Here is a 14,382-nt window from a genome sequence, read left to right on the forward strand (position 1 = left end):
TGGCAAAAGAATGGAAGAAAAAGTCAATCGGAATTGGATAAAGTGTTAAGTAAACAGAATCTAATGGGACTTAGGAAATTATGGATTTATGTATATGGCACCTGGGAGATGAATTGTTCTATGAATTTCTTTCTTCATGGATAAAAGCTGTGCTCTTTACTCATCCTCCCCTGGTGTCTTCCTTTTCCTTTGCTTGGGTGGCCTGCATCGTCTTGGACCCCTGGGTGCCCAGCTCTGGGGGCCTCACGGGCTCCTGGCAGCCCAGCCCAGCCCTGCCTGCTGAGGGGCCCTGGGGCTCTGAGGCTGGCGCGGGGGCTGGCAGGCTCCCACCTGGCTTTGGACATAGGGAGATGAGTCTGCAGTTCTAAGAGCTTTGCTGGCGCCGGTGGCTCCAGAGAGGCACTGACCCAGCAGCTTGCTGGCAGTGGGGCCCCTGACGTTCCAGCAGTCCCATTCTCCTTCTCCCTGCACCCTGGTGTCTAAGAAGGCGGTGCCACACCCGGCAGAACCAACTCCACACCCCTGCGCATCCCTGAGTCATTTACCAACTATCCTAACTGCCTCACTCTCTTGTCAACGGATTGGATCGTCCTCTACTGGGTTGTGGGCCTCGCCACCTGCTGGGCGGGCATGACTCGCCCAATGAGGGTAGGTGTGGCAGAGAGGGGCTGTCATTAGTCCCGAGGCACACAGTTAACAAAGGGTCAAGTTTGGGATGCCAAGCCAGGTCACTGGGCTCCACACTCATGTGTATGTGTGGGGAGGGGAGGGAGCGGAACAACCAAAGATCAGGACCCCGCATAAATTTGAGGGTCCTGAGAACAGACAGCAGGTTAGAAAAAAGAATTAGATCACAAAAAATATTTCCAGAACCAACCACTTCTCCCCCACTGCCCCTACCCTGGCCCGTCCTGGACCCCATAGCCGCCGCTCCCCGGGCTCCATGCTCCCTTGCTGGCCCTTGGTCTGTTCCCTGCTCACCTGCAGCCAGAGGGAGACTGTGAACCCCTGAGTCAGGGCAGGGCCCTGCTGGCTCAGAGCCCCCTCTGGCTGCAGCTCTCTTCTGGTAGAAGCAAAGTCCTCACTGTGACCCACGACCCAGAAGTCACTGCTCTGGCTGGTCCCCTGTCATCACTCCGACATTGTCATCTCCTCCCCCTCAACCGCTCACTCACTTGCTCACTCCCTCCCACCACCCTGAGCTCCCTGCTGGCCCCAGCCTGCAGACATCCAGCCGCTGCTCTTGCCTCTAGCGGACCCACTCTTCTCTCAACGCAGGTGCACACATGGTTCCCTCCCTCACCTCCTTTCTTCAGGGCTTTGCTCAAACGTCACCTTCTTGATGAGGCTTTCCTTGACCATTGGATTCAAAACTACATCTTCCTCCTGGAAACCCGTCCTACCCTATTTTCTCTTTCTTTCCTTCTAGCATTTGCACCAACCACCTCCTGACATAGTGTATACACACTTACTGGTTCTACTTATTATCTCTTTCGCCTCTGGAATGTCAGCTCTGGGAGGAAGGGACCTCAACTGTTCCATTCCTTCCATGTCCCCAGTGCCAAACACAAGGGTCCAGCACATACTAGGTGCCCAAGAAATATTTGTTGAGTGACTGAATGAAAACCGTTTTTGAGAGTTACTATATCCCAGGCCTCGTAACAGATGACTCAAGGACCCTGCACTCCTTAAGTGGAAGCACACCTGGGAGGCACACAGTAGGTCCACAGGTGGAGAGGGAAGGAACTTGGAGCCAGAGAGCCCAGGTTCACATCCTAGCTCCACCCCCTTCTCACTATGTGACTTCAGGGGAGCCAGTTGTCTCTCTGTGCCTCAGTTTCCCCATCTGTAAATTAGGCTAAGAATAGCCCTCACCCTGCCTGGGCTGCCCTTTCAACTCAATGGGGTTGTTGTGTGGGATGCTGGCGGCCCGTGACTAATTCTGAAAGCTGGTTCCCTTCCTGGAAGGGGGTGGGGTGGAAGGGGCAGGGCGGTGTTTTCCAACAGCCAACAATGGAACTCTTGTAGGCAAGGGCCCTCAGGCATGGAAAACACATCCACCCCTATGGGCTCCAGATAAAATTTTCAGGTCTCAGGAGGGAGTTTTTCCAGGGCATTTACATTCTTTGACGATTGTTACAACGAGAAATACTGGTTTGGGAACGTGAGCCCACCCTAGTGGGCTCCCTGCGATGAACAGCTACAAGGGCTGGGGTGGGGGGTGTCTCTCCTGGGGTGGTGTCTCTCCCACCTGCAGCTCCTGAGGCTAGTAGGACCAGAGAGGCTAAGATAATCTTTGGGCCGCAACCATTGGTCCAGTGGGGTCCAATCAAAGTGAGGCCCAGAATTTTGCTTAGTAATTGAGGGAAGAAAAGATTTGGGTTTTGCTTTGAATAGTGGGAAATGCACATTTGGGTTCTGGAAATTGCTATTGTTTTGCCACCACAGGAAGAGCCAACCTCAGGACAAGGCTAACACTAAAGAGGACCACAAACCAAGAAAAATGCTGAGAAACAGAATCTGCACCCTGATCAAGTCATGCCTGATCTCCCTCTGGAACTTTCAGTTATGAATCTAAAAATCTGACTTGTTCGAGTTAATTTTAATGAGGTTTTCTGTTATTTGTAAATAATGATAACCAAACTAGTGCACAGAGAAATTCTGTGGACCCGGCATCACTGCACTTTCACTGGAATATGTCCCATGATTTTTATTTCATTTGAGCCAAAGCATTTCTTTTTGCTTTAATCACTCCAAGTATCTCCAGGAGCCAGTAAGTACTTACCTTGGCCAGGTCAGGTCTCTCTGTGGACAAGTCTCAGACTGCTCACCTGGGCAGACATCTTTGAGAAGGACCTGTCCTCGTCACAGCTTCCACCTGGAAAAAGGGCAGTGAGCCAGAGGAGCCACAGGGGTTGGAAGAGACAGAAGCAGAGGTGCCTTGGAGCTCAAAAGTCCTCCCATGGAAGGCGGTGATGGACGAGTACTCAGATGCCCAGTAGGTATCTCCCCAGGGGAGAGTAGGTGACACCCAGAGATGCCTCGTAACAGATGTGGCAGATATTTCTGCCCAGGCCTGTGGGAGGAGAGGGAGCAGCAAGCGCGTGGCATGGTCGGGCAGTGACAGAACGGCTCCCAGCGCTCCCCAGCCCCCAAATCTCCCCTGGCCAGGTGGTACCTGCCACCCAAGGAACAGCCACTTAGATGAGGGGCATACAGTCAGTGTCCCTGAGCACGAGGCCCAGCTCACACTGGTAGCCCGCCTGGCATGGTGTCAGGCAGCAGTCGGGCAGGGCCATCTCAGTGCAGGAGCCAAGACATGTGAGGAGTTTCAGAGCTCATCATGGCTGTTGGGAGGGCAGGCCAGCTCTGGAGGGACACAGATGTGGGTTAATAAATAACTGAGTATTACCGTTCTGGAAAGTTTCCAACCAGAAGATGACTAAGGGAGCAGAGGGCAGTTTAGAGGCCAGGGGCGGGTCATAAGGGCAAGGCAGGGAATGTGGAGGTCTCATCAGGAGGTATTGTGATGGTGGTGCTGATGGTGAGGATGGTGGTGATGACAGTGATGATGATGGTGATGATGGTGGTGATGGTGGTGATGGTGATGATGGTGATGGTGAAGATGATGGTGATGATGGTGGTGATGGTGGTGATGGTAGTGATGGTGGTGAGGGTGATGATGTGATGGTGGTGATGATGGTGATGGTGGTGATGATGGTGATGGGGAAGATGGTGGTGATGGTGGTGATGGTTGTGATGATGGTAATGATGGTGATGATGATGGTGATGGTGGTGGTGGTGGTGGTAGTGATGGTGGTGATGATGATGATGATGGTGGTGATGATGGTGAAAGAATTGTCTTAGATAATGTTTCCTGAGCACTCACTGCATGCTAGGCCCTGCTCTGGACTCCTTCCAGGTGTTATCTCTTATAATAATTCATATTTTCTTCTTGAATTCACTGAAGAAACCTGGGTTAGCCAGAAACTATACAAGGTCATTATCACACATCAAATTAGAAGAACAACCAGTAATTGAGCAGTTCCCTGAAGCTTGCTCTCCACACACCATCTGGTTTATACCTTGCAACAATCTCATGAGATAGAGACTTTCATCACCCCTTTTACAAATAAGGAAACTGAGGTCCAGAGACGGTGATGGCTGAAGATTTGGAGAAGGCCTGCAGCATGACCTCAGCCAGAAGCGGGGGCAGGCCGAGCTGGGACCTGCTCATCTGGAACAGAACAGAACAGAAGCCCAGGTGGGTCAGGAAGCCCTCCTCAGACACCAGGCCCTCGGGGCCGCTGGCTTCTGTCCCCGTGATCCAGTCTCCACGAGATCCTGTCGCTCCCTTGCTCAAACCCTTCCATGGCTCCCTGGTACACTCAGATAAAATCCAAAGTCCTCACTGCAGCCTGGGCAGCCCTCGGAGACTGGCCTCTGTCACCTCTCTGTCCTCATTGTCACCCACTCAGCTCCTTGCTCACTCTGCTCCAGCCATACACCAGGCCCTGTTCCATTCTCTGGACCTTTAGAGTGTCTGGTCCCTCTACCTGGACCCTCTTCCCTCATGTGTCTACATGGTTCCCTCTCTTTAACCTCCTTCCCTGCCTTATTTTTCTCCAGAATGAACTGAATGCATTGCCTTTGGACATACTTGAGGCTTTTATTGATGTTTATTGTCTTTTTCCCAGGAATTTTTGTCTATTTTTCTTTCACCGAAATAAACAAAGTCCCTGACCTTGGAGAGCTCCTATACTGTCAAGAGGAAGACAGGAAACAAAGAAGTGATTAATAGAAAGGGTGATTTAGGATACTGGCAAATAGTTTGAAGGGAAGAAAATGGGAGATTATAGTGAAGAGAGCCTTAGGGGGACTCCTTTCATGGGGGTGGTCAGGGAGGGCTTCCCAGAGGAAGTGACATTTGAGCTGACACATGAAGGATGATGTGTCAGCATCTACTGTGTGAGCATCTCAAGGAAGACTATTTCAGGCAGAGGGAACAACTAGTGCAAAGACCCTGAGGTGGGAGCCTGCCTGGAGTGTTGGGGGAACGATGGAGAAGTTGATGTGGCAGGAACAGAGTTGGGAGGTGGTTAGGAAGAGGATGTGAGGGCAGAGAAGCCATTTTGTGGGGTCACACAGGCCACAGTTTTAGTCCGAGTAAGATGGAGCCATGAGAGGGCTTTAAAAAGGGACATGTGATCTGACTTGGCCATTTTTTAAAGATTGCACCTTTGCCTGCAGTGGGGTGGTGGGGTGCTGCTAGAAATCTGGTTTGACTTTGCAATTATATGTTTTATTTGTTTATCAAATCCTTTTATGCCCTGACTAAATGCCTTGTCCTTGGCAATTCGCATCTCTTTGTCCTCACACACAGATAAGCACATGTTAAGAAATCTGTATGTTGTCTCTGCCCCATTCCCGGCATAGCTCCTAAAACCCTTGTCACTTTCTGAGTGATGGGAGCACTAGGGATATCTTTTGTTCTGAGGTTTGGTCCTTGACCCCAGTTCCCCAGCACGGAGCTCCTAAGTCTCTTGGGATTTCCCAGGGAGTAGTAGTGTCTTTTGTTCTAATAAGTCAATGCTGGGCAGGCACCTGGATGGCCCCGGTCATCAGAAAGACCAAATTCTGACCAGCAGCTTGGAACTTGCAGTCCCACCCCATCGCTGGGGAAGGGGCAGGGGCCAGAACTCGAGTGAATGACCGATCATGCCTACGTCTGGAAGCCTCCATAAAAAATCCCTCAAGTATGGGGTTCACAGAGTCTCCAGGTTGGAGAACACATCCGCACGCCAGGAGGGTGGCCCGTCCCAACTGCCCGGGGATAGGAGCCCCCGTGTTCTGGACCCACTGGCCCCGGCCCTGTGTATTCCTCCATCTGGACAGTCACCTGCACCCTTCGTGACAGCCTTTATAATAAACTTGTAAACGTGAGCATTAGAGCAAATGACCAAACCCGAGGAGGGGCTTGTGGGAACCCCCAATTCTGAGACCAAAGTCATGGGCAGCCCATTACTTGCAGCTGACATCTGAGGTTGGGGGGACAGTCTTGTGGGGCAGCCCGTCACCTGTGCTCTCTTCAGGTAGGTAGTGTCAGAATTAAATCGAATGTTAGGAGGCCCGGCTGGTGTCCACAGGGAACTGGAGAATTGCTTGGTGTGTTCTGTGTGAGCAGAGAATTGTGCCACGTGGAACTGACAGTACCCTTATGCCCCAGAGGGGGAAACCAAGCCACACAAATGGAAAGCCACTAGGCCAAGGTCGATAGCTAGCAAAGGGCACAGCAGGATTCAAACCCGGGCCACCAGGCCTGGTGCAGCCTACTTCATTCCTTTCCCACATTGTTTCTTAGACTGACTCCCTGCGTTGTGTGGGCCCAACGTCCACTCCCTCCCCCACCGCCTGTGGGGCCCAGACCAGGAGAACAAATGGGGGCCCACACGCCATGTCTTCCAGCTGCCAAAGTGTTCAGTGAACTGGGTTCTGTCCTCCTGTCTTGACACGCAGACCTTTCTAATGCCCTGGAGGCCAGCTGTGAATTCAGAATTGGTGATGCCTCAGAGTTTCTGGACAGGACTTGGTGCCCAGGAGAGGTTGCCCAGGGCCACCTCCTGTCTTCTCAGCCCTGCAGGAGGCCTGGCACCCTCGTACAACATCCACTGCACTCCCCAGGTCCCCCCACCCCCACCGGTGATGGGGCTCGGTGTGTCCACTTCTTTGAGAACAGGCCTGGGATGAGGTCACTGAGGGCCCTGGACTGAGCTCAGAGCCTTTTTTGCAGGGATTTCGGACTCCCAGAGCAGGCCCCACAGGCAAACCTTGGGGGAGCAGCACACGGCGTTGGGGGAAGATGGCAGAATTACTCCCCGTGCTCCCCAGGCCCCGGAGATCTCCCCAGCCAGGGGGTGTCTGCCCCTGCCTCCCATAGGGCAGCCAAACTGGACGGGGGCACACAGTCGGTGACATTGAGCCTGAAGCCTGTGTCACACCGGCAGCCCTCCTGGCACAGCATCCCTACAGCTGTCGGGCAGGGGAGCTGGCTGTGGAGGAACACAAGTCATTTGTCACAAGCACGTGGATTCACCACCCCAAGATCAAATTCTCTTGCCTGCTACCTCCCCAGTACCCAGCACAGGCCAAACCTTGATGAACAGTTACTGGAAGAGATCATGAACATGTCGAAGCCCCTCTCTGTAGCATTTGTTCAACCCAAGCTCAAGCATCTATAACATGCCACATCCCAGCCCCTGCCCAGGCTTATCTGTCACCTCCCAGAAGGGATCCTCCGTCAATCCCTTTAACCCCACGGGTGCCCACCTTGATCGACCGTCCCCCAGTCACACTGGCTGTGAGGCCTGGGTACCCACTGCCCACTCACACCGTGAAGACCGGCCCCCCTGGGGCCCCTCAACAGGTGTAGGGCCCAGCGCACAGCAGCAGGACCTCTGGGCAGGGATGGGGGTCACCTAGCACCTATCTTTTGGGAACCCCACCAGGCTCCAGTGTGCACTCACACAGCTCCCAGCAGAGGGCGCTCAGCTCTGGAGCCCCTAGGGCCAGTACATGGCCCTGCTGGGGGCAGCCACAGACAGCTCGGTCCTCCAGCCCCCACCACTGACCAGACAGCTGATGTCCCTCATGCCGTGCTCATGACTGACCCAGGCTGTGACAGGCCAGCGGCTTCTCGTGTGGGCAACTTGCCTCACAGAGATCAGCATGTGTCTCCCTGTGGCCATTTTGGGGGCCGGATTGTTCGGGAGCGAGGAGGGATGGAGAGAAATCAGCACCAAGCATTGGACAATCCCCTCACCCCTCCCTCAGAGCCCCAGACCTGTGTTTTCCTCAGAACCACCCCCAACACACACACACATACACACACACACAAGAGTTGTGTCCTCTCAGACCCCAAAGCAGGGGCAGACGTTTCTGTGCAGTTCACAGCCTGTGCGACTGTACACAGGCGGTCTCGGCACAGATCCCACCTCCTCTTTGCTGTCTCCCTCCAGCTCACCGCTGAAGCCGGGAAAACACTAGGTGCCCACAGGGATGTCAACAGTTTGACAGGCTCAGGCCAAGGTGGCCAGAGCCTGACAGCCAGGCTGTCACTGGCTGCACACAGCTTCTCCATGCAGCTGGCCCTGAACGGGCCCACAGGCCCAGATTGCTAGGGGCCTGTCAGTTCTGAGAGCTGCCCACAGGCCTTGGGGCCTGCCTACCTGGCTCTCCTGTGGGCTGGGCAGCTGGACCATTCTGAGCTGCAGGGCCCCACTTCCTGCCCTCCGGCCTGGAGCTGCTCAGGCTCCAGCTGGCGCATTCCCACAGGCTGCAGGGCCTCGGGCCCACACACACTGCAGCAACAGTGACCTCAGCTTCCAGGTGCGCATTCTGGATTCACAGTTCAAGGCCCACGTCCATGGCCAGGTGGACGACTGAGTACCGTGTGTGGACAGCCCGCCCAGCCTCGGGGAGGGTGGAAGCAGAGGAAGCAGGTGCCCACTCGGCTGTGGGGACAGGATGCAGGACTGGGATAGGGGGCCCCTGCAGGCTCAGCGCTGGGGGGGGGACAGTGCAGACTCTCGGTGGGAGGCATTTCGGATAAAAACCCCTGTATCAGGAAGAAGGGGGTAAGGCTCAGGGGATGAGTGAGACTCTGGAGAGGGAAAGGGGATGGATGGCAGAAAATATGAAAGTGATGCCCAAGGTTATGGGTAAAGATGAGAGAAGAGGAAGGTGGGCCGAGTCCCGGGCGTCCAGGATTTGGGGTGCCGGCCGCTGGACAGGTGGGAGGAAAACCAGGAACGTGGGGTTCTGGAAGCAGGGAGAAAGCGCTTTGAGGAGGAGGAAGGTTGGGGGGTCTAAAGCCACCCCCACTGGACCGAGGGAACCTCATCCAGAGAGGTTTGGTGGCACAAGCTTGAAGGGGGACAAAAGCCTGACCAGAGGGGGTTCACAGAATGAAAAGCAGGGGGATCGGAGGCAATGAGCATAGACAGTGCCACAGCAGTTTTGCCGTAAAGGTTTCTAAGAAAGGGGCAATAGCTAGAGGGGCTGAGGGTTCGGGCGGGTTTATAAAGATGGGACAGATCACAGCCTGTTGGAACAAGGTGAGAAGGACCCAGCAGGAAGGGGCAGACCGAGCACGGACTCAGACCCGTGGGGCCCAAACTACAGTGGGCATCAGGGTCCCAAAAGGCCGGCTGAAACAGGCCATGGGCCCCCGAGAGTGGTGGCCAGGAGTGGGACCCAAGAGCTTGCAATTCACACACGAGTTCCCGGGTGCTGCTGATGGTGCGCTCTGGGACCCCGCTTTGAGAACCACGGATGCCGAGGAGCGAGAACAGGAAGAGTGCCTGGGTGAGACCCAGGAGCAGAGACCATGGTCACCATAGCTTCCAGGACTCAGAGGGAGCTCCAGAGTTTCAAAAAAGGATGTGTGAGTGGTCATGGGGCGGGGAGGGAGAGAGCAAGCGTGCGTCGCAGGGACTGGGGAAGGTGGCCCTTCAAGGTCATGATGGCTTCACCTTCAAGGTGAAGCTGGCCCAAGGTCAAGAGCAGAAGGACAGGGGAGCTTTCTGCATTTGGGTTTGCCCAGTGAGTGGGAGGAAGGGGAGGGCGCAGGCCGGGAGGAATTGCAGACTGAGCCTGGAATCCGAGAGGACAGGGCACGGGGCAGCTGCGGTGGTCTCAGGGGGTTGGGGGTTGGCCAGCCAGTGGGCTCAGCCAGTGACTAGGGTCAGGAGGCAGCCAGAGAGGTTGTGCAGCCAGGAAAGTCGGGGGTGGAGGGTAGTGGAGGTGAAGCCCAGGCCTTGGAGGAAGTAACAAGAGGCCTGTGGTGACGACCAGACCTGAGGAGGGCCCGCCCGTCCTGTGTCCCTCTGTCTCGGGAGAGCCCGCCGTGCGATTCACCCTCTGCCTACTGTGTGTTCACCCGTCCGTCTGTCTCCCTGACTTCTGTCTCACCACTGCTTCTGTTCATCCTGATATCATTCTGGCTTTCTGGTTTACCATCAGCTTGACGCTCTCTCTGTCCATCTGTCCGTCCATCTGCCGGATGGTCTGTCTTCTTGTCCCTCTCTCCTTCTGCCTGCCTGTCCAGCTGCTGTTTGCTCTCTGCTGCTGGGTTCTCTGCCTATCTCTGTGACCGCCCAGTCTCCCACTGTGTCAGTCACTCCCTGGGGGGCCACTCCCCGCTCCATTCTCTAGCCCAGCCCCCGCCTCATTCACCAGCACACATCCAATTGGGGTCTCAGGATCTCACCACCATGACCCAACCCGGCACCGTGTCCATACCCCGCACCACCGGCCGGACCAGCTCTGGCACTGGGGCTCCCCATCCCCCAGCTCAACTTCCGCACAGACGACGCCAGGACAAAGTGGCAGGGCTGGATCTCAGCTGCATCTCAACAGAGTGTGCAGACGGCCGTGGGGACCCAGGTGGCCGGCCGGGGATGGGAAGTGGTGTGCAGGTGCCCACAGTGGCCCTGCCGGCTGCGGGGATTGCTAATCCAGAAAGCGGCAGAGAGGCGGGGACTGGGCTGCGCAGAGAGTGGGACTGCCACCTGGACTCCAGGTCCTGAGAGAGGACGGCACTGGGGGCCCTGCTTCCAGGGCTTGAGAATGGAATGGGGCGGTGGGAGTGTTCACCAGATTGGGAGCGTGTCCAGCCTCACCTCTGATCGCCTCGCTCCCGGTCACTTGATTCTGCAGGACTGAAGGGAAGGGCGTCAGCCAAGCGCAGGGATCCACCCACCACAGCTGGTCCTTTTCCGGGGCCCTCGTGCCCGCTGGCCCGCCAGCAGCAGCTGTAAAATCGCCACGGCAGCCTCGTGTGCTGGGTGGTTGCAGTGACTGATATGTAGGGCTGCTGTGGGGACCCGGGAGGGGGCTGAGGTGGGCCTGGGGATCCTGTACCTCAGCTCCACGACCCATTTTTTGAGGATCAGCCGGCCCAGGAAGCTCGCAGGGAATCTGGTCCTCAGCCGGTCTGGTCTGGCAGGGGCCAGCCGGGGCAGGGCTGCAGAGGTGGGTGTGAGGTAAGATGGAGAGAGCAGACAGATGGCTTCCAGGGCCTTCCCCAGGGGCAGGGTTTCCACAGGCACCCGGAGTCCAGGAGGAGCTCCCCACTTCATCAGCAGGCCCGAGCGTGAGTCCAGTAATCCACAGATGGGGAACTGGAGCTCAGTGAGGACACAGGTGCCTCTCCTTCCCTGGGCCTGGCCCGGGCCAGCGTTCCGCAGGACATTAGAGATGCACTCTCGGCCTCCTGTGCCCTGAGCTGGCAGGTGCAGAGGGGGTGGTCCAGATGTGCCCCTGGGGAGTTTAAGGTGCTGCAGGCTGGCTGAGGGGCCCATGGGGGGTGGCTGCAGAGAAAGATGTGGGGCTCTGTGCTAGAAACTCATAGCTGAGCATTTGGGAACACGCGTGGGGGAACCTACCGGCAGAAGGCAAGATTGATGTGGAGCTGGAAATAAGGGACCAGCAAAGAGGGCTCCTGCCGTGCACCCGTGGAGATCAGTGGGGGCTGCCTTGGATGAAGACAGTTCTGAGTTAGGCCAGGGGACTCCATGGTCAATGTGGGGGATCCTCAGGGCACTGCACTGGGCCCTCAAACCCAAGGGTTCACCTGGCCAAACCAGGTGGGAGAGAGGGGTGCTTACACCAGGCCCTGATGTGAGCAGGCTCCTCACCTTCCCCGACTCTGAGGAATCTACAGTTGAGACTTCCCAGCTGCATTCCCAGCACACCCCATCATGGGGGCTGGGGAACCCCCCTCCCCCATGGGAGGAGGCTTGGAGCAGTGTCCAAGCCTGATCAGCAGGGAGGGGCTGGCAGTGGGGGACCCGGGCCCCTCTCCTGATATGTTAAGTCACGGCCCCAGCTTTACTCCCTCAGACACCTGGAGGTGGAGGACATCATACCCCACAGCCCTCTCCTCCTGGTTTGTATGAGGATTAAAACAGCATTTCCCAGAGTGTGGCTGGCTGGTGGGCTGCTGGTGCAGGAACTCCAGGAGCACCTAGGAGGGAATGAGGAAGCACTGGGTATTATTTTACTCCTGTTTGTTTATCTAATATTTGTGGGGCTTTTTTTTTTTTTTTTAAGATTTTGTTTGAGAAAGAGCACAAGTGGGAGAAGGGGCAGGGGCAGAGGCAGAGGCAGTGGGAGAAGCAGGCTCTCCATTGAGCAGGAAGCCCAAAATGTGGCTTGACCCCAGGATCCCAGGATTATGACCTGAGCCAAAGGTAGACACTTAACCAACTGAGCCATCCAGGTGCCCCCTAATATTTTTTATTTCTATTGAAAAAAAAGTATGCCACTGACACATGAAATCTTCAGTTTTTGAAAAAGTGTTAAAGTCAAGGCTAGGTTGAAAAAAGAGAAACACAAAAAGAAAGAGAAGCAGAAAGAAATGATCTAAATAAAATAATAATATAAGTGGGACCAGTGGTATTTGATCCTGGTCTGTCCCCCCAATCCCCGCCCACACACAAGACAACTCCATAAGAGCAGGGATTTCATCTGACTTGTCTCCAGTTGGGTCCCTAGCTCTCGGAACAGAGCTCACTTGGCACATAATAGGTGCTCAATAAATAAGAGTTGAATAAATAGTAAAAATTAAGAAAACTACACTCAAATGCCTGACTTGGAATAAATAATGGAATAACACACATAACATTCTCAGCAGTGCCCAGCACAGAAGTACTAAACAACATTCATACCCTTATTCTGATGAAAATTATTATTACTTATAGGCAACAAAGAAGCATACTGGCCAAATCCTGACCAGCATTAAAATCCAGACAAGCCAGGGCGCCTGGATGGCTCGGTGGGTTAAAGCCTCTGCCTTCAGCTCAGGTCATGATCTCAGGGTCCTGGGATCAAGCCCCGCATTGGGCTCTCTGCTCAGCAGGGAGTCGGCTTCCTCCTCTCTCTCTGTCTGCTTCTCTGTCTACTTGTGATCTCCATCTGTCAAATAAATAAATAAAATCTTAAAAAAAAAAAAATCCAGACAAGCCCAAATCTGAGTATCACCATCCAAGGATGAACTTCTTGAAACATAAAAACAAATCTGAAAACATATTAAACATTTATTACTGTCACAATCTTTTTATCCACAATCACAGCAGGCAAATCTTTCAGGTCGAACACTTTAGTGAGTGAGAAGGTCTCCACTTGGCCACCGGCCAACCTGCTCCTACAGTCCATGAGTTTCTGTGGCAGTTCTGAAACACAGCCCCGAATTTTTTCAGCAGATTGGGGGGGGGGTCTGTCTCTCTCTGCTCTTCTGAGTCTAGGCAGGTTTGTGTGACACCTTCAACCGACTGAGTAGAGCAGAAGGGAGGCTGGGGTGTAAGAGGCAGTGTTTGCAGAAATGTTCACTGAGGAACCAGAGACCCCTAAGGTGTCCCAGTGTCCTGAGGCAGCCGTGCTCAGAGGCTGGTGGGCTGGTATTGGAGCCCAGCCTCTGAGCTGCTCCAGCCCAGGCACCAGACCTGCGAGTAAAGCAGCTTCCCTACTCCTGTCTCTGTCCACCAAGACCCTCCATCCTTGAGATCTTTGAGACCGTGACATCACTGAGCAGAGCCAAGCAGTCCCTACTGCTCCCGTTTGACTTTCTGAGCCACGGAATCCACGAGCATTCTAAGATGGTCACTATTTCACGCCACTAAGTTTGGGCTGGTTTGTTATGCGGCGAGGGAATGAGAGCCGCTGCCCACGTGATACCACAGGATTTAAATAGTGTTATTTTTCTGCAGAAACGAAAATCCATTCCCTGCTCGCACCACTCCTTGAACGTTCACAGTAATTATTTCTGATCATCACAATCACTGTTAATCACGGTGGCATTTTCCTTGTAAGATAACTATTGTGAAAGACTGTGCATTGCTCCTTCCGCTTGACTGGGAGGATGCCAGCCGAGGAACCACGTGCGAGGCTTTCCATTCCAACTTACATCCGGCAGCCTTTTCTATATTTGCAAGCGAATATTCAGCACATAGAAGCACTGACTGTGGATGCAAAGCCTTGCTTGAGCTCCTGATATGGTTACACTGGGTGGGCCGGATTCTTCTGGCTCAGAGATGCCCACCAGTGACATGGAAGTGAAGAATATGGATGGTCAATTTTTCTGAAGACCAAGATCCCAGCCAAACATCAAGACAACCCTATATTTCTTTTAAAAAAGATTTTATTTATTTATCTGACACAGAGAGAGATCACAAGTAGGCAGAGAGGCTGGCAGAGGTGGAGGGAAGCAGGCTCCCCGCCGAGCAGAGAACCCAACGCAGGGCTCGATCCCAAGACCCTGAGATCGTGACCTGAGCTGAAGGCAGAGGCTCAACCCACTGAGCCACTCAGGTGCCCCAAGACAAC

This window comes from Mustela putorius, unplaced genomic scaffold (genome assembly GCF_011764305.1).
Source record: "Mustela putorius furo isolate JIRA1106 unplaced genomic scaffold, ASM1176430v1.1 tig00000174_pilon_pilon_pilon, whole genome shotgun sequence".
In the NCBI taxonomy this organism is placed as follows: Eukaryota; Metazoa; Chordata; class Mammalia; order Carnivora; family Mustelidae; genus Mustela; species Mustela putorius.